The sequence below is a fragment of the Cervus canadensis genome, chromosome 28, assembly GCF_019320065.1.
Source record: "Cervus canadensis isolate Bull #8, Minnesota chromosome 28, ASM1932006v1, whole genome shotgun sequence".
Lineage (NCBI taxonomy): Eukaryota > Metazoa > Chordata > Mammalia > Artiodactyla > Cervidae > Cervus > Cervus canadensis.
The window spans coordinates 11,612,900-11,631,677 of NC_057413.1; the positions used below are offsets into that span (position 1 = coordinate 11,612,900).

General features: G+C 42.4%; 1 non-coding gene across 1 annotated transcript; it reads left to right on the plus strand.

The window, feature by feature from the left end:
• Positions 1-3,590: 3,590 nt before the first annotated feature.
• Positions 3,591-3,699, plus strand: LOC122430244. Its single transcript, XR_006266317.1, has one exon. It is a non-coding gene; the product is annotated as a U6 spliceosomal RNA (small nuclear RNA).
• The last annotated feature ends 15,079 nt before the right edge of the window (positions 3,700-18,778 follow it).

Genomic DNA, 18,778 nt, shown 5'->3' on the forward strand with positions numbered 1-18,778 from the left:
TCCAGTGGTGTGATAGTGTAAGATTTTAGCATGTATACTTCTGGAGTTCTTAAAGCTGCAGTAAGACTTGAGGGATCCCTCATATGGCAGGCAGTGTAGTTGCACTTTAACTACTTGCACATATGTATGAGTGATATGATTTTCATCTCCTCTTGGAGCCTTTCTGCCTCTCTTAAAGTGGTACTCTTTGTACGTAGATCTGCTAATGTGAACTCACTCCCTGCTTCCCAAAGCTGTGCTGTGTCCAGGAAGTTACAAACTGGAAGTAGTTACATCAAAGCAAAGGCATGGGGACAGTTTTTAAAACGGGGAAACTGTATTTCTTTGGCCTGGAGAGGAAGAAATTCAGTACAGGGTAGTGGTCTTTAAATATCGGAGGGGCTTTAAGAAGCAGAGATGACAAAAGGAACGAAAGCTGTCCATCCAAAGAACTGTGCTCCTTTGAGAAGTAGTGAGCTCCCCGTCCCTGGAAATATTTGTCTGATCTGGATCAAGGTCCCGTGATACCCTGGGGTTTTGTGACTGACTGAACATGATAGCTTTATGAAAAGACAGGAAGAAAACTTCAGTGGGAATTGTGTGTCTGAGGAGAATGCTTTGTGGCACATGCCTGGCACCATGTGGAGAGCAAGACTGAGGTATAAGTTTAATTTTCTTAATGTCCTTTTTTCCAGACTCTTAACTGGGACTGCCCTGCCCGCTGTCTCCCAGTCTGTCTCCACCATCTAAACATCCTTTCCCTTTGCCTACTCAACCCTAATGATTTTTGAAAGCCTTTCTTCCTCCCCAGAACCTTCTCTTAAGACTTCCTCCTACAGCTGTCATGGAGGCATGTAATGGAGGTGTGGTTCAAAGTTACTGACAGAGATCATGGGCTCTACCCCCATGCCCACTCAGCACAGAGCAGTAAGACCTCAAAGTTAAGGGAATGGCCTTGGGATTCAGACCACTGTTTGAATTCAAGTTTTCCCAACAACTACCTACAACTTACCACACTCAGCTTTGCTTTCCTTATCCATCATTTGGGGAAGACGATGCAATTGAGAGCTCACATCACCACCAGGAGTTACTGAAGGCATCGTATGGACAACCTCTCCTGAGAGGTAGCTATTCTTCATTTTCTGCTCTTGACCACACACAGCATTGCAGTGAGGCCCTAAAATGCTTCACTCCCCACCCCCTGCCGCCAGCACACCTGGTGCTGTCTGAATGCTGCCTGTGATGGTGATAAGACAGGTCGTGGAATGTGGTGCTATAGCAATGGGGGTGTGTGTGCTAAGTCATTTCAGCCATGTCTGACTCTTGGTGACCCCATGGACTGTAGCCCACCAGGTTCCTCTATCCCTGGGATTCTCCAAGCGAGAATAACTGGAGTGGGTTGTCATGCCCTTCTCCAGGGGATCTTTCCAACCCAGGGATTGAACCAGTAGCTCTTAAGTCTCCTATATTGGCAGGCAGGTTCTTTACCACTAGCACCACCTGGGAAGCCCCCTATAGCAAAGGTGGCCCTAACTCCACGTTTTTCTCTCCGCATGATCATGACAACCTTGAGAACAGCTGGTCTGTACACCAATTTGGCATATATTCACATTCAACTTGGACTCATACTGGGTTGCTCACAAGTCTGTGTGTGTCTTGCCTCTGGAGAATAAGAACTATTTGTGACACTGCAAGGCACCCCCTTCAGAAAGTGCGGAGCCTCCCCAGCCCATGGGGTTACTGTCACTGGAGAGTGCATGTTAGGTTAGGTGGATCCCAGCTGGGTATTTCCTCCAAGTCAGCCTGGGGAACGGAGCTTCTCCAGGTTCCAAGCAGATGCCTTGGAGAGAAATGACAGCTGTGGGTGGGACTCAGATACTGGAGAACTCTGGGGTCTTACAGTCTTGAGCTCGCCTTGGCAACAGCTCTTTTCCCTGTTCTCTTTTGAAAGGGAACTGTGGGACTGCTGGCACTAGGCAATTATCATTTGTGAACGTTTTTTTTTCTTGTGTCATGTCAGAGAAAGACACACATAAACCTTGCCTGTGAACGGTACATTGAGGAATTATAGGCATAAGCCAATCTAGTTTTTAAAATGATGTTGCCATCTAAATTCTATTAACCCTACAATGCAATCTCCCTTAGACCAAAATATTGCAATTTCCTTCTCTTTCCACTTTCTTTTTCTCCAGTTTAATTTGATTTTTGCTCTCTTTGGAGGATACACAGTAATCAGGTTAGGCCGTTGCCCATTCAGCGTTGCCTGTAGAGTTCCTTGCCTTTCTATTTCAGCCCATTCTATACTTCTTCCTTAATCCACTTTCTGCCCAGTGAATATCCCAAGAAGAACCAGACAGAGATAAATCATTTCGCCTTGGAAACTTATCAGGTTGAAAAAAAATAAACAATCTGCTGCCCTCCAAAACTCAGAAAATCATGTTAGCTTAAGGTACCAAGTCTGTTTATTTTCCTTTAATCTAAGGGATAGATTTCATTATGAAAGCTGGGCCAGATTGAATGGCCCAAGAAGTCCCTCACATCTAGGGAGTGCCAGAAATAATAAATGAATGTTTTTGCGATTGAAATTGTCCAATCTGAATTTCAGAAGGGATTATGTTTGATTTTTTGGAGGAGGTGAATCATATAGATTTTAAATAATAATTCTGCAATTTCAGCTCTTTTTGAGGGCATACAGAATTGCTTGCCAACTCCTGAAAGCCCAGAGAGTAATTGATTTAACAAGACTGAAGCAATATTGCTTTTTATGCAGCTTAAGGTGTAAACAAATATTTCCTCTTAACGCATTTCTAAAACTGGGTACAATTACATTTATCAGATTTGATGAAAACAGACATATCTTTTCAAAAATCCAGTCTTCTCTCATTCCTTCTCTTTCTATAACCAATAAAATGAAGAAGAATATGCAGAAATTAGAATAGGGCAAGTCATGGAAACTAAGTGACTTGTTTATTTCTTTCTTATAAATTTCAGTTACATGTTGACTTGTAAAGAAGGAAAAGGGCCCTCTACCTACAAGATCTAGTCAAAAGTGCTTCTGTTCTTTACAAAAGGAAAATGAAGAAGTAATAACAATATGATAATATTTCCATCCTGGCAAAGTGGCCCCATGAATGGTCAGTACAGTTAAGGTCTGGAATCATTCAAAGGAGCATCTCTAGCAATTGGGAAGCTTTGGTGAAACCCCACATAAAAACTCAGACACCTGAACCTGTTCACTAGCTCCAACGTTCTGGTCAGCTTTGCTACCATCCTTGGTCTGGCTTTACATACTGGCTTTCTAGCCCATGTCTTCCCTGGTGGCTCAGATGGTAAAGAATCTGCTTTACCAGATTGTGGTGCAGGAGACCTGGGCTTAATCCCTGGACTGGGAAGATCCCCTGGAGAAGGGAATGGCTGCCCACTCCAGTATTGCTTTCCTGGAAATCCCATGGACAGAGGAGCCTGGTGGGCTGCAGTCCATGGAGTCACAAAGAGTCAGGCATGACTGAGCAACTAATACTTTAACTTTCACTTTTCTAACCCACTGGGATCCTGCCACCCTGAGACATGATGGAGTTGACATTGAGATGACCTTAAAAAATATCATTCAGGTGCTCGCTTCGGCAGCACATATACTAAAAAATTGGAGCGATACAGAGAAGATTAGCATGGCCCCTGCGCAAGGATGACACGCAGATTCGTAAAGCGTTCCATATTTTTAAAATAAAAAAAAAAAAAAAAGAAAAAAAAATATCATTCAGGTAACAGGACTGTTAAGTTACAGACATCCTTGGTTACAGCCCAAGCAATGTAGCTTGAAACACTCTTCAACCAGGAAGGCTGGGCATAAACCAGCAGGCATTTCCTATAGTCTTAAGGTAGAGTCCATGTTCCTCCAAAAAAGAATACAAGTCATTTAATCTACAGGGACAAGAAAGAACATATAAAGGTCCATCAGCAAAATCTTGATCTCTGTGTCAAAATTAGATTCATCACTGATAAAGAGATGAATGGATCTGTCTAGATATGTATAAACATAAACCAACCCAACTATGTCTGTCTGTATATCTATCTACTGTCTAACTATCTCTACCTCTTTTTGTTTAGCTGTCATGATACGAATATAGTTCCAGGTAATACATGTTGTTAATACTGCATTTTATTTATGCAACTTGTATATATGTGCTCAGTTGCTCAGTCGTGTCTGATGCTTTGTGGCCCCATGAACTGTAGCCCACCAGGCTCCTCTGTCCATGGAATTTTCCAGGCTAGAATACTGGAGTGGGTTGCCATTTCTTACTCTGGGGGATCTTCCCGACCCAGAGATCAAACTCACATCTCTTGCGTCTCCTGCGTTGGCAGGCAGGTTCATTACCATTGCACCACCCTGGCACAATAATGCCATGATGTTTACTCTCTCTTCTTTTTAAATGTGCAAAAGTAAAAATAACTCTTCCTTAGACAATGCAGCAGGCAAAAGTCTGTTATCAAATCATTGTCAGTGACTCAAAGTGAGCTGTAGAGAAAAACCCTCAAAAATGAAAATTGACTGGAAAAGAAGGCTTGTACACGTTGCGAAGCAGACATGAACACAATTACAATTTGTCTCAAACTTTGCAGGCAATTTACCTTTGGATTGATGTCAAACAGGGAAAATTTCAGCCTGAGGACACTTTTTAAAGGAACTGATCAGTACTGGAGAACAGAGGAAACAGAGAGAACTCGGATGGGCGTGTTAATGGAACCAGCATCTCAGTCCTGCCTGCAGTGTTAATGGGACCAGGACTGTGGAATGAGTATCATTCAAGCAGATAATTCCTGTTCCTATTAACCCACCTTCAGCCTGCCAATCTGTCATTTTTCTAAAGCTAGATTTTTTTTCTTCTTTCCTATTTTTAGTTGGCAATTATATCTGAGCACTAAGGTGCCACCATCATGTTTCTGTGAAACATCCTGGGAGGGAAGCCAAGGTCCACGACCACAAAGAATACTTGAGGATCTTCAGCATAACAAGAGGCATGGCAGAAAACTGCCTTAGTCAAATCATCCTACTACACCCCTGAAACTCACACGGTATTGTGTGGCAATTATATCTTAATAAAACTGGAAGAAAAAAGAATTAAAAAAAAAAAAACCTCAAAGCAACTTTATCGTGATTTGTGCATGCTAAGTCACTTCAGCTGTGTCCAACTCTGTGACCCTAAGGACTGTAGCCCGCCAGGCTCCTTAGTCCATGGGATTCTCCAGGCAAAAATCCTGGAGTGAGTTGTCTTGCCCTCCTCCAGGGAATCTTCCTGACCTGGGGATTGAACCCTATCTCATATATCCTACATTGGCAGGCAGGTTCTTTACCACTAGGGTTACATGGGAATCGCTTTATCATGATGGGCGATCTTTATTTATCATGCGTCTAGTGTCTCAGTTCAGTTCAGTCACTCAGTCGTGTCCGACTCTTTGCGACCACATGGACTGCAGCACGCCAGGCCTCCCTATCCATCACCAACTCCCGGAGTTGGTGTCTAGATAGTGTCTAGCTTGTCATCTAGTCTAGTGTCTAGCTTATCATCATTGGCTACCTTTGTTTATTAAGTGGCCACCTATTAACTTGTTTAAATGGAAATGATGGGTCATTAACATTATCTGAAACCAATGTAATTCATTCAAAGGGTCCCCATTGTCTGGGGAGGGCCTAGGTCCTGATGCCATCTGCTGTTTCAACAAACAAGCAGAAGGAAGAACCTGGGATTAGGTGATTTAATGTGGTACTTTAGCATCTGTCATGACCCAGAGCAGAGCCTCTGTCTCTTTGGCTGCTGGAGGAAGTCGAAGTAGAGTGCTTGGGCAAACACTAATGGCATCTCATCCTTACTTCCCTTTTTTACGTGGTAAAATCACAGAGAATGGAAAGTGCAGTTGGAAAAAGAAAATAAGGTCCAGGGGATTGGAGTGTGGAATTCTAGGTGAGGTTCTCATCGATCCTCTCTCCCTTCTAGGGAGCTGTTTGTGCAGTAGTGGGTGGATAGCTTTCTCCCTGGCTTTCAATTCATTCTAGTCCATTCTAATCCAATTTAATCTATCAGCATGCACGCACAACCCCCCCCCACTTCATCTCCACATGGGGAAGACAACAGGGAAGGATAACCAAGGTGACAGTGGAAGTCTTGAGTTAGGCGATGAGTGAACTAAGAGGATAGCCAAGGATACAGATGAGGCAACAAGGAGATGCTTTGGAACAATGGCCATGAGAGGTACCAGTTGTGCATGAAGCCTGGATGACTTGGGAGGTGAAATCACATCAAAGCTTTTTCATCAACCCCATCTATAGTCTCACCCTGTTCCCCAGGTTTTGCTTTTCTTCATCCATGGGACTTTATGCCTATGTGCTGGGAGCAGAGAAGAACAGAAGCTGGGTTTGGAGGGGTAGAAGGAAAATACAAGAAGAAGAAAGAAAGGTGAGAACTAAAGGATGGCCAGCAACCCCCTTGATTTCCCCACTTTCTGGACATTGCCTCTATGTTTACTCTGCAGAGTTTGTGATGATGAGAAGCCAGTCCTGCAGATTCAGCAGCCGAGGCATGAAAATTGGAATTACTCACCTTTGGAGAAGGACACATTTGTGATGGGCTAAATGGAATGACTATGTTCATTCATCAGAGGCTGCGATGCAATGAATTTCCAATTGGTTAACTTCTAAATAACAAGACTTGCTGTAATGAAGGCTGAAGGGTACTTGAGTTTGGTTTTTATACTATAAAAGGCATCAGAATTTGCACTTCTTTCAAGCTCGGTAGGAAGCTCTTGATATTAAAAAAAGAGCAAATTCTGACCAGTGGGTCTTCATCTGTGTGGGCAAATATTGAGAAATCAATGGCCGAAAATGAAAAGACTATGGTGCAAAGAGAAAGAAAAGTTGTAGAGATAAGCTTGGCCATGCCTGTCCAAGCACCTCAGAGGGGAGAGGGTGAAAGTTATGTTCCCATATTAGTGAGGGGACTGTCAGACTCTATGCCAATAAACATTCCAATCCAATTCTGATGCCACACTCCCCAAGCCCCCTGTGGTGATTTCACTTTCTAGAGAGCTTGCTTAAAGGGAGAAGACATTGCTCAGGCCAGTGCAATTTCTGACCTAACCAGAGTTACATTTTCCATCATCCATCAATACACTTGCATGTTATGAATCTATTTGAGTATTTTAGGTGCAATTCTCTGGTTATTGAGCTGAGTCAAAAATGACAACTTGGAAGCTCACTGGGGGGATTCCCTGATGGTGCAGTGGTAAAGAATCTGCCTGCCAATGCAGGAGATGTGGGTTTGATCCCTGGGTTGGGAAGACTCCCCTGGAGAAGAAATGGCAACCCACTCGTGTTACTGCCTGGAAAACTCTGTGGACCGAGGAGCCTGGTGGGCTACAGTCCATGGGGTCACAAGAGTCAGTCACGACTGAGCATGTACACACACACCTAAGCTCACTTCCTTCAGTCATTATCAAGATCAGCAATTGTTTCCAAATGTGCTACTCCCCAAATCAAGGGAAGCTGACATCGACAAGGAAATAAAATTGTATAAGATTAGTCAGTTTTGAAGGCACTGTACATAGTTATTTTGCACTGTTGACTCAATCAGTTTTTTAATGGTTTTGAATTTACATACCATACACTTTACTTTCCCTTACTAACTTCACCTTGCTCTTTAGCCTCCATTTTTGCTGATGGCACAAAACGCATGAGCTTGTCATCTCTTCTAGCTTAAAGACATCTCCTCGAGGTAATTATCCAGTCATTTGGGATTTCTCCTCTGTTTGGTTGATGGAGCTATTCTCTGAGTCTTTCCAGAATCTGCAGTGTTGTTGCCTCACCTACAACCTGGTGTTCCTTTGGGCATCAGGTTAGCTCCAAATTCATTGCCTCTGGGGCTTAGGCCCCTACCCTCTATGACCTCCTCATCTTGACCCCAGTTTTCTTCCAGGCAACCAGATTGCTGAAAACACCTAGAGCTCCCAAGGAAGTTCTAAAAGATGTCTGCCATCCCTGGGGGTTATTGGCTTTCTCCCCACCCCCACCATGTCAATTGTAGAGCCATGCTGCTCGATTCAGTTTTTGTTCCAATTCATGGTCTGAGTAATCTTTTAAAAACTCAGATTTTTTTTTTTAAATCACTCCATCCCCCAAAGTATTTGAAGGCTCACCATTGCTTTGACAAAGATTCTTAACGAGGTTAATGGAGCTCCAAATGGACTGCTCCAGCCCTGTCTCCACCCCAATCAGGTTCTGTATTCTCTCTGACCCCTGAGCCTGCTCCAGCCCCACCAATCCTCTTTCTTTTTATACAAGCTGTTGTGCACCTGCCAACCACAGGGACTTTGCACGTGCTGCTTCCTCTAAGTTGAATGATCTTTCTCCCCTCTTGCCTGGTTAACTCCTGTTTGTTCTTCAAAACTCAGTTCATCCATTAAAAATTCAATGGATGAATATGCTGTTAAGGTATTTGGACATACCCTTATCATGCCAAGGGATTCAAAACTATTGTTCAGGTTCTAGTATACTCCAAATAATTCTCTTTTCTGAAATAGCGAGGCATACTATTAAGGTCTAAAACCTCGGAGGGAGATCCAAGAAGGAGGGGATATATATATATATATATATATATATATATATATATACACATAGAGCAGGTTCACTTTGTTGTATAGCAGAAACTAACACAACGTTGTAAAGAAATTATACTCCAATGAAAATAAATACAGAGTCTGTGAATAGTGGGAAAATGCAAAGAGAGAGAGGGATTTGGGAAACAGTTTACCACTAATAAGAAAGCAGGATAAAAAAAGAATGAAATAATGTCATTTGTAGCAATCTGAAAAAACCTAGGGATAAGCATAACTAAGTGAAGTAAATCAGAAAGAGAAAGACAAATACGGTATCACTTACATGTGGACTCCAAAAACTTAATACAAGGAACTTATTTACAAAACAGAAACAGACTCACAGTTTTTGAAAACAAACTTATGGCTGCTAAAGAGGAAAGGTGGGGGTAAATTAGGAGTTGGGAATTAACATGTACTCACTACTATATATACAAAATAGATAATCAACAAGGACCTACTGTATAGCACAAGTAACTCTATGCAATATTCTGTGATAACCTAAATGGGAAAAGGATCTGAAAAAGAACAGGTATATGTTTATGGATAACTGAACCACTTTGCTATACACCTGAAAACTAACACAACATTGTAGTCAACTGTACTCTAATATAACATAAAAATTAAATTAAAAAAAAAAAAGAAAGCAGGAGGAAGTGGTAAGAGAGATGGAAGGTCACTAAGATGGAGATAGAAGACTTTCCAGCTGGGTGAGATCAGGATTGCTGAGAACCCACCCCACAGCTCTGCCCTTCTTGTAACTTAATCTCCGCCCTTGCCTCTTCGTCTATGAAATGCTGCAGCAGTGATGAGGGGTCCAAAGCCCTGGAAGATTCTTGAATTAAAAGGCAAGATGGAAAGGCCAAAGCACCACCATTATTATTATAAGGAATGTGTCATAGACAGAAACAGACACCACAATGCATAATTTTTTAAAAATAAATGCCATGCTGTCAAATTGGAGAGTGACTGGCTGTGAGATAATTTGGCAACTGCAGTAGAGCAAATGTTCAGGAGAGGTGAGTATTTTTCCACTCTTCCAGAAGGCTGGGAGCATAAACAGCAACATTTTTTTTTTTTTTTTGCCTCAATCTTTCAGTCGTGTCCATCAAATGAAGCTTTCAAGTTGAATGCTGAATAAAATACCCTAAACACAGCACAGAGCAAGCCCAGACTGAACATCTTGAAACTGGTAAGCTGAGAGAGAAAGCATGCATATTCCACGTGAATGGTTTCGGCAGTGTCAGAGAATGAAGCACGTTAAAAAAAAAAAAAAAAAAATCAGGCTGTGGTTCTCTTCAGTGCATTCCCTTTTAACGGTCAGTCCAGGGGGAATTCACATTTTTAACCATAGGATGGACTGTCATAGCAGTTTCGGTGGTGTTGGTAGCATCAGAGCGGGGAGCAGTTAGCCGGACACCCTATACTCTGTGACATACTAGGACGCCCTGAGAGCAGAGAAAACTTACAGACGGGGCACGTCGTTTGCACAGGCCAGAGCTTCATGCCCACTGCAGGCAAGGGGTGAAGCAAGCGCAGCCGTGTTTGTGTGGATTCAAGACCAAGGGCACAGCGAGAGAGTGGATACTGCAGCGACAGACGTGCCCACCAGCAAAGAGATTGGCTAATAATAGTTGTGTTTATACCAGAGAGAATTGAAGCCACAGCAGAAGGGGAAACTAAAGACATTAAATTTTAGTAGAGCTAATTTTGGAAGAAGGGGGTAAGTGCTGAGGGAAATGAAACAGGATAAAGCTGTTGAAGAGAAAGCCACGAAGGAAATAGAAAGCGTGCAGAGAGAAATGAATGCATGGCCAAAATCACTACAAGCTACCCAGTCATAAATATTCCAACAGGGTGAGGGGGGGAATAAAGAAAGCCGAGGTGGATTGAAATCAATGGTAAGAGAAATAGAAACGCTTGTACAAGAAGAATCTGTAGAAGGGTAAGAAATTAAGGATTGGCTAAAAGGTGATGATTGAATGCAAATAAATTCTGGAGAGTTCATTCTTTGGTTGAACAAACTCCTCTGTTTAAGCCTATGTGCATTTTCTTCCCAGTTCCCGTTCTGTCATCCTGTGTGCTGTGCTTAATCGCTCAGTTGTGTTCAACTCTTTGCGACCCCATGGACTGTAGCCCGCCAGGTTCCTCTGTCCATGGGGATTCTCCAGGCAAGAATGCTGGAGTGGGTTGCCATGCCTTCTTCCAGTGGATCTTCCCAACCCAGGGATGGAACCCAGGTCTCCCGCACTGAAGGTGGGTTCTTTACAGTCTTAGCCACCAGGGAAACCCAAGAGTACTGGAATGGGTAGCCTGTCCATTTGCCAGGGAATCTTCCAACTCAGGAATCAAACCAGGGTCTCCTGCATTGCAGGCAGTTTCTTTACCAGCTGAGCTACCAGAGAAGCCCTGTCATCCTATAAACACTCCTATTTGTACTTTTCTGTCTGGCATCCACTTCCGTCCACATCCATCGTGATTCAGGTTGTGTTTACTCCCATATGTTCTTGATTAAAGTTAAGGAGGTGTTTTATCTGAAGGTAGGATGATGAGGGGGACCCACCTTGGGGAAAATACTAAAGATTTAGGCAATGGCTACGCTGCCTGTTAAGAATGCGTCCCTCAACATCAGAACAAGAGGCGAGTGAAAAAGTTCTGAGGTACACACCAAATAAGTGAAGGTGTCGGCAATGGATGCTTAGATCAACATGATGCGATGGGGAACACAGTCACTGAGGAAGGCACAGGCCAGCATCTCTGCGCCACTGTCCCCTTAGAACGGTCCCTGAATTCAATGGGAAGAAGGCATACATCTCTCTGTGTGGCTTTGCATAGGGTGAGGGAGACACTGAAGGCCTACAGCGTTTAAGCCTTAACTCTCTAATAAGTAGGTCAAGTGGAAGTCTGCAAATTAAAAATGAAAAATCAGAAAGGGGCAAAAATTGTACCTCATGGCTACATTATCAGCAAATAACTCCAGCTCAGCATAGTGAAAAGGGAAAAAAAAAGAAAAAGAATCATCTGATCTGTGGAAATCAAATACATTTATCAGCAAAGCACACATACTCTGAAATCCGAAATAGCATGAGTTTTAATCTTTCATTTTAACAGATTTTGAGAGTCTTAGTTTGTTGGGTAGCTTTCATTTGGTACAAGAGTCCAGAAAAAATTCCAGGCACTAGGAATTTCTACTTACAGGTAGGCCCCTGTACCCTCATTCTAGAGACCCTGTTGGAAGCTGGCTGTGGGTTGGGAATCCCCAGCCTGCTCCATCTTTGTGTGAGCTACACTGGGAAGAGAGATAAATGGCTAGGCTTTCCTCTTAGACTTTTACAGTAGAGGTAGTAACATTTCCTCACTCAGAAATCTGGGGGCTAGAGCCAGCTTGATGACCAAGGGTTGCAGGCTGACTCCAGGCTGACGTCTTCTGGGGAAGAAGAGGCTATGTTTGGCTATAGTATTAATGTCCCAGCTTGTAGTATTGGGCTAGCCAAAATTCTCCTTCAGGTTTTTCCATAATATCTTACAGAAAAACCCGAGCAAACTTTTTGGCAAATCCAGTGTATGAACAACAGGAAATTATAACAGGGCTGTACAAGATTACATAGTGTGCCCCCCAAATGCATTATCCATCCATCTGAAATCTGAGTGTAACTTCATTTGGAACTAAGGTTGTTACAAATGTGATTAGTTAAGCTGAGGTCATACTAGATTAGGAAAGGCCCTAAGTCCAATGACTAGTGTCCATATAAGACACAAATACAGACAGACAAACAGACACACACACACAGAGGAAAGATGACCATATGAAGAGAAATAGAAGCAGAGAGTCAAGTGATGCAGCTACAAGCCAAGGAATGCTGAGGCTTGCCAGCAACCACCAGAAGCTAGAAAGAGGCTAGAAAGAATTTTCCTCCAGCCTCTAGAGAGAGTGCAGCCATGCTGACACCTAGATTTTGGATTTCTAGCCTCCAGTATATGATGTAAGAGAATAAATCTTTGTTTTAAATCATCCAATTTGCGGTGCTTTGTATGACAGCCCTAGGAAACGAGTATATAGCCTCAAACAATCGTAGGCAGAGAGTCTGACAATAAGTGACAAAAGGAGTGAGGAAACAGAATAGCTACAAAAAAAGACCTGAGGACAGTAAAAGCGCAGTCTCTCAGGACCTTTTACCACAGAGTAAATAACCCGATGGAGCCCACACACACAGCTGGTGACGGAGGGGAAAGGGAGAGGACATTTTAAAATCAAATCTCAGGACAATTTTGATGTGCATGAAAGTAACACTTAAATCCTCATTGGCCAGATGCTGCAAAGGGAACAGTGGGCAGGGGCAGAAAAGAAAGCGTCTTTTGTTTCCAAGGGGCAGTGTTTTTAGCTGCACTCTGCTGGAAGCTATTCCTTCCCACTCAGAAGCACAGGGGAAAGATAAATCGCTCCTCTTAGCAGGTTGCGAGGAGAGATCAGAGGGTTTGCTGAAATCAATACAGTAGGAGATGCAGGGACTTAGAATAAACCATGGAAGTCAGACAGGGCAGACTTGTGCGGCAATTGCTTCTCGAGTATCAGCCTACATGCCCAAGGCCACTTCCCTCTTGCATTTTACAACATGTGGTTCTAAGCCTTCAAGACTTTCCCTGAAGCCCCAGACCTCCTCCTTCGGTTTTCTTCTTTCTTGGCTTGGTGCATCTTTATACTGCACTGCTCTGAGAAGGTTTAGGCCATCCGCTACACATTCATTCAAGCTCCTGCCCCCTTTCCTACAAGGACCCATTTTAAGTCCTTCTCTCTTAGCCTGAAAGAACGGAAGTCTTCCCGGTGTTCAAAGTCAGCTCCCCAACCTGGTCTCTGTATCTGCCCGTCTTCTCAGGGACCATGCTCCATCAGCTATCTCCTCTTTCATATCCCTTCAGTATAAAATACATTCAGTCCTTCTCAGTTGAGGAAATCTCACCCTGGCTTCTGGGGTAGCTCCCATCAGCCTCAATAATGACCCTTTTCTTCTCCTTCTCTTCTTGAGGCTTCTTGGAAGAAGAAGCCTCATTTTTGTACCATCAGGCTGTTGGCCCTGACATTACACTCAGAGCTTCCTAGCCAAAGGTGACTGCCAAATAAGATGGTACATCTACTCTTATCTCTGTGGTATTTAGCACTCTCCTTGAAACTCTATTCTGTGACCTCAGTGACATTATGCAGTTCTTGTTTTAAATTCTCTCCCCTTGATTTCTCCTTTTCTTTGAGGATCATCCCATGGTCTTCCAATAGTGCCCCCCCCCCCGCCCCCGCTTTTATAATTCTGAGCCCTCTCCTTTTTACTCTGAGAGGAAAATGCTTGGGAAGCCTCTGCCCAAAGACTGACATCTATACACAGATCTTAATACATGCTGATGAATCCAAAATGTATATCTAAAAAAACACAACAGAAAACATAAAAAACCAAATATATATATCTAAAACTCTGTTATTTCTCATTACATTCATATTCCACAAGGTCTCCCAATTCAATATGTTCAAAGTTCAGCTAATCATCTTTTCTCTATTACTCCTTTACCCACCCCTAGCCCCCAATCAAAAACCCTTGCTCTCTCCCTAAGCTTCTTTCACTCACTACTGATAATTCAACTAAGGTTTACTGAAGTACCAAGTATCTAAGTGTCTGGTCCTGAGCTTGCAGAGATAAATGAGATCTCCGAGAATAGTAGGAAAGAAAGAAATGTAAACATACATTATTGTTTAATAGCAGAAGCAAACCTAGATGGTGTACAAGACAAAGAGGTAGCATGGAAGAGAAGATGATTATCTGGATCAGAGTAGGAGAAAGATTAGGTCAGCCATGCCCAGGAATGCTCCCAAAGATAGATGAGATAGTCTCTTTCTTACAGGAGCTCCAGCTCTGTCTCCCTTAATCCTCACCACCACCAATCTCCACCTAAGCCTGACTCCTGGGAGTTTCCCTAGAGTCATCTTCTACATCTCTGTAAATTCCTATTAGATCTTTGTGCAAAAAATCTCTCAAAACTTGTCTGTTGGATGAATTCAATTTATTTCCTAATGGGCTTAGCTCCTATTTCACTTTCAACTCTACCTCCATGAATGCAAGGAATTCACCCACTTTGGTTGCTTGACTATCATGCTTGAATAGATCTATTTCTGTACAAAGTGGATGCTTAATTTCGTTGAATGCAAAAATGCTCCAGAGTGAGATTCCTGAAACTTAGATCTGATCATGCCACTTTACTTTTTATAAATCTTCAGGGCTCCTCGTCGCAATCAAAGTAAAACTGAAAACTGTCTTGGCAAACAAAGCCATCTTTACATTCTGGGCTCTGAAGATTTTATCAGCAGACATATCACTCAGTCAAGCGTCTGTGTTTTCTTTTCTATGCCCTCTCATAGAATTCATTTACCTTTCTGGTCCAGATGGACTTTTTTATCATTTAAAATTCAGGCATCTTCTTTTTATTTCTCCCATTTATCCTTTCTGTCCCAGCACAACTCTAACTTGTCCTAGACTGTCTATCTTCTTAGGCTCTCACAATATTTATCACTAATTATATCTTTGATATATTCACATACCTACTTCCGCCCCAAAATTGTGAGCTCCGAGCTCCTTGAAGACAGGGCCTTCGAGTCAGAACAAAAAAAAAAAAAAAGAAATCAATCTAATTAGCTTGTGATGGTGTCACTCTTGGGTCAAAGAGAAAACCACAAATATAAACAAATTCAAGCTGATTGGAGATTCTCCTTCTACTGTACACATACATCTCCCAGGGTGAAATTATATTATGTTTATATAAGAAGGCAATCAAGTGTGTAATATATTTTAAAAGATTTCTATCAAAACGGTTGAGATTTTTTAAAATATTTGGGAGCTTACAGAGGATAAGTTTTAATTATCTAAAGACTCATTGGTATGGAACACCTCATTGCCTTCTAAAACTAGATAAATAGATAGATACAAAGGTTACAAAACATATAGCAATACCTTCAGAGCAAACACAAGATGACAAACTGCTGATGTGATCTGCACCATTAAACCCCAAAGGAGAAACTAGAAAAAAACATGGATAAAAGCCACAAAGCTGAGGAGACTATAAAACATTCAGCAGGAGAAGGGAAGGGAGGGCCAGAGTTCTAGATGCCTGAAAAAGATCTTTCTTCTTTCAGATGTAAAGAGTAACTGCTGCTTATAAAGTGTTTTCAAAATCATGATATTTTAGCATAAAATCATGATTTTAGCATGCCTTTGACTCTCTTGATTTGCAATGCATGATTGTGAATATCAACTAATTGATCAACCTGCAAAACAGTCTTTAGAATTCAGTAATTTGTTGTTGTTTTTCAGTCGCCCAGTAGTGTCAAACTCTTTGTGACCCCATGGACTGCAGCACACCATGCCTCTCTGTCCCTCACCATCTCCTGGACTTTGCCCAAGTTCATGTCCATTGCGTTGGTGATACTGGATCCCCATTAATTAATTAATACTGGATCCCACCTAAAGAAGAGCAGATGTGCCTGGAGAAAGTGAAAGTGAAAGTGAAATCACTCAGTCGTATCTGACTCTTTGTGACCCTGTGGACAATAGCGTACCAGGCTCCTCCATCCATAGGATTTTCCAGGGAAGAGTACTGGAGTGGGTTTCCATTTCCTTCTCCAGCAGATCTTCCCAACCCAGGGATCGAACCCAGGTCTCCCATATTGTAGGCAGACACTTTAACGTCTGAGCCACCAGGGAAGTCACAGAAAATCCTGTGATTGGGTTAGAATCCTCAGGAGGAATGAGATCAGCCAGTACAGATGTAAACATGTAAACTGGTCAGGTCTTGGTCTTGGGCCAGTGTCTCCCAAGTTCCGGAACCTCCATAAGATGAATTTAGTTGGAAAAGGACAGATTTTTTTTTTCCTAGCTTTATTGAGGACAGATATTTTTACTTTTAATAGTTGATTATTTTAACATGCCTTTGGACAATTTATAAATATAGCATCTTACTCATGATTTTATAATGCTCAAGATGGGTAAAAAATTAAAAAGGAAATCTCTTCAAAGAAAAACAGAGATCATACTGACATTGTGTGCCTATGGAGAGAGTCACCAGGGTGAGAGGTGACTAACTGAAGTTTTGGCAAATGCTGAGTAAGAACAAGTCTGACTCTTATTATCTCAAATCTGTGCCTGTTTAATCTTGATGTCCAAACTACATGATTCCAAATTTGCAAAGCTTTTATTTCTGATGTAGAGTTCAAGGAAAAAGGATAGAAAAGGGGGATGACTGGAGGAAAAGAAAGCAAGTAGGGAAAGCCTTAGGCTTCCCAGGTGGCACAGAGGTAAAAAGAATCCGCCTGCCACTGCAGGAGATGCAAAAGACATGAGTTTGATCCCTGGGTGGGGAAGATTCCCTGGAGTAGCAAATGGCAACCCAGTCTAGTATTCTTGCCTGGAAAATTCCATGGACAGAGGAGCCTGGCAGGCTACAGTCCACAAGGTCACAAAGAATCCAACATGATTGAGTACAACAACAGGAAAAGCCTTATATGCAAGTTCTAAATATCAGATAAAGAAAACCAGCAGAAACAAATCCTTTGAATTCAGTGCACAAAACAGTCTTCATGAAGATGCAGCTCTATTTCATTTAGAATCTGGCTCTCTCGAGTGTCCTGGGGAGACAGGCATCTCATTTCCAGAGGGCCCCAGAGAAACAGCAATCGCTCGCCATTCTTCTTGCCAACATCTTGCACAAACAGCACGCAGCAGTGGCTTATCCTCACAGACAGTACAGAGCACTCAGAAACCGGTTCTCATGGCAGAGACAAGGCTCTTGGATGGGTTGACTCAAAAAACAGGGTATTTTTCAAGTTCCTTCCCCCACTCCCCATTTTCAAACTACCTCTTCTAATTGGATACTTGCAGTTGATAGGAATTTAATATAAAAAAAAAAAAGCCCAAGAAATGTCAGAGGTGACACAGCGATGTGCCAGATCAACTCTGCAAAGGTCACAGAAGCCAGGAACCAGTCAGCAGATTTGCCAGAATAAAGCCCTAGAACCTCCCATTTTAGCCGCTAAAGGATGCTCTGTGGTCTCCTACAGGAGGGCCCAGTCTCTGCCCTCGGACATCCCCCAGCCTCATCTCTGACCACTCCAGCTCAGCCTAGTGGGACTCTCTCCGCCTAGTGGGAACCTCTTCGGTTCTCAAGACTCAGGCTGACTTCACTTCTTTCAGAAGATCCCTTGTTCCCATGTCCTGAGTTAGATCCCGTGCTCTGGACCTCTGCAGTGCCCTCTGCCTCCCTCCTTACCTCCCTTATTAGATCCTTCAGCAAATGTTTACTGAGCACCTACTATGTTCTGTATTCTTAAGCACCAGAACTATAAAAGCAGCACCTGTTTTCATGAAGGGTACATGGGGCTACAGCTTCCAGAAACCACTCCAGTTTATCATCCTTTGGGGTTTTGGTTTTTGTTTTCTTTTATTAAAGTCTAGTTGATTTAAAATATTGTATTCATTTCAGGTGTCCAGCAAAACAATTCAGTTATATATATATATATATATATATATATATATATATATATACATAATATATATACATATATATATACACACACACATTTTCTTTTTTCAGATTCTTCTCCATGGTAGGTTATTGCAAAATATTGAATAAATATTGAATATAGTTCCCTCTGCTATATAGTAGGTCCTTGTTGTTTATCTGTTATATATATAATAATGTGTATCTGTTCATCCCAAGCTCCTTATTTTTCCCTCCCCACCTCATTCCCGCTTTGGTAGCCATAAGTTTGTTTTCTCTGTCTGTGAGAAGAACCTGCTTTTTGATAATGAAAGTTCAGTGATGAAAACAAAAAGGGTCCCATGTGGTGACCTGAGGAGGGAGGGTGGTTTACTGAGGTTGGAGAGACAGACAAGGAAGTGGTTGTTGGAGGGAGAATTTTAAGCTGAGACCTTGATGATACAAAAGAGTCATAAACAGAAAGACCTGGAAGGTCAGTGGGGCCAGAATAGGAAAAGGTTTTAAGGCCTCTTAGACCTCTTGGGAGTTTCAGGAACAGAAACAAGCCCAGTGGGGCTTGTGTGGACCAGTGAAGAGGGGACCAAGATGAGGTTAGAGAGGGATGTAGGGGCCAGGAGTCATGGGC